General features: G+C 36.9%; 1 protein-coding gene across 1 annotated transcript in view; it reads left to right on the forward strand.

Moving 5' to 3' along the window:
• EMH_0031440 (uncharacterized protein) overlaps positions 1-233 on the forward strand; it is a gene marked incomplete at both ends in the record, with an annotated part of 4649 nt that overhangs the window by 1122 nt on the left and 3294 nt on the right. The gene's annotated exons all lie outside the window — the stretch shown is intronic.

Consider the following 233-nt stretch of genomic DNA (forward strand, 5'->3'; position numbering starts at 1 on the left):
TAAATAAAAATAAATATATAATATTGTTATTTTGTTTTTTAAAGTTTTCTTTTTTTTATTTTATTATTTCGCTTCGCCCCCTTATTATTCCCATCGTCTCCATACGTCTCATGCAGTTAGCTAGCTAGCTAGCTAGCTAGCTGGCTAGTTAGCTAGCTAGCTGGCTAGCTAGCTAGCTAGCTACCCGCAGTATAAATAGTTAGCTATCTAGCCAGCTAGCTATCTCCCCAGCT

The sequence above is a fragment of the Eimeria mitis genome, genomic scaffold, assembly GCF_000499745.2.
Source record: "Eimeria mitis Houghton genomic scaffold, Emh_scaff1186, whole genome shotgun sequence".
Lineage (NCBI taxonomy): Eukaryota > Apicomplexa > Conoidasida > Eucoccidiorida > Eimeriidae > Eimeria > Eimeria mitis.